The following is a 1338-nucleotide window of genomic DNA, read 5'->3' as shown; positions in this document are numbered from 1 at the left end:
AAGTGATAGTCACATGATAAGAGGCTACTTCCTCCACTTTCTAAACCCTTCCTTCGTTTCTCACATGAAACACACATCACCAGCGCTCAGCCTGTCAAGGCTTCTGTGTGGCTTTTGCCACCATTTCATAAGCTCTCTGTGAATAAATCCAACACATTTGCATAAAGTCACAGACGCAGGTGTTCATGTGTACAGATTTCTACACGCTCTTTCTTCTTGTTCTTACACCACGGGCTTCTGGGGAAGGAGAGAACAAGTTCAGTCACATTCTCTTGCCTTCCCTCTTCATTTCAGGCTCCCCGGAGAGCCCTTTGTTCTTCTCACAAGAGCCCACCTCCACCTCACTCACCCTTCACTCACCATATGCTCTTCTTCGTGGTGTCAGACTGTGGTGCGTTTTGTTTGCCCACTGCGCCTGTGAAAGCAGTGACGGCGATTTTCAATGCTTTGTGGCCCCTCTTCTGCTGTCTCCTGTTTCTACAGGAGTATTGGGCATGTCATAGAGACTAATCTGTCCAAGGACCGAATGCTCTTCATTTGTGTCTCTGCACATGTCACCCTTTCACACGGACTACATTTACATGGCTGCTTGAGTTCTGTTCACACTCATTGCTGGGAAGCAGTTCATTGAAAGAATTCTAGTGTGCAAGATTCAAACCCTCTGGGAGAGTACCCACGTCTGCTAGTAACACATACCTATTGGTTTTAAAATTTAACACAAATTTAGCCTCCGTGATAATGTTAGCACAGCTCAGGGGAAATGTGCAATAAAAGGTCTGCCTGTGCACCATGGAGTCTACAAATTATCCATGAAACATTGTAGTGACAACCTAGAAAAATCATACCCAGAGGCAAATTATCAACCAGGCAGTAAGATCCATTTCGGAAGGATGGCTTTTACTTCAAGGAGGGGAAAAAAGAAAACAAACGAACAAATGAAAACTTCTAATGATAAACGAGAATAATATAGATGTCAAATTGTGAAAATGTTCAGAAGACACAAGTACAGTCTCTTTCCCACTCATTAAAGGAAGCTAACTTGACACTGATGTGAGGCTAACGGACCCTGTGACAAAGGCTCCCCTGTAAAACCAGCCACAAAGTGAACGGCAGTTGGGTTATGACTGGACAAGATAAACATGGGGACTGGATTATCTGTCACCAAGGTTTTGTGGGGGCTTGTCTTTCCTCGAGTCTTATTTAAAATCAGCCAGCACATCAGTTCCCCCTTTATTTTGGTAAAGAGGAAGTGTTTAAACCCACCTGTTCCTCCATTTGTGACCACTGAGTTGCTGGGAAAGGAAGGGGACCTTCCGAGGAAGTTCACAACGCTTCTCC

The sequence above is a fragment of the Phodopus roborovskii genome, unplaced genomic scaffold (assembly GCF_943737965.1).
Source record: "Phodopus roborovskii unplaced genomic scaffold, PHOROB, whole genome shotgun sequence".
Lineage (NCBI taxonomy): Eukaryota > Metazoa > Chordata > Mammalia > Rodentia > Cricetidae > Phodopus > Phodopus roborovskii.
The sequence above is the reverse complement of the archived record's forward strand: the minus strand, read 5'-3'. Positions refer to the sequence as shown.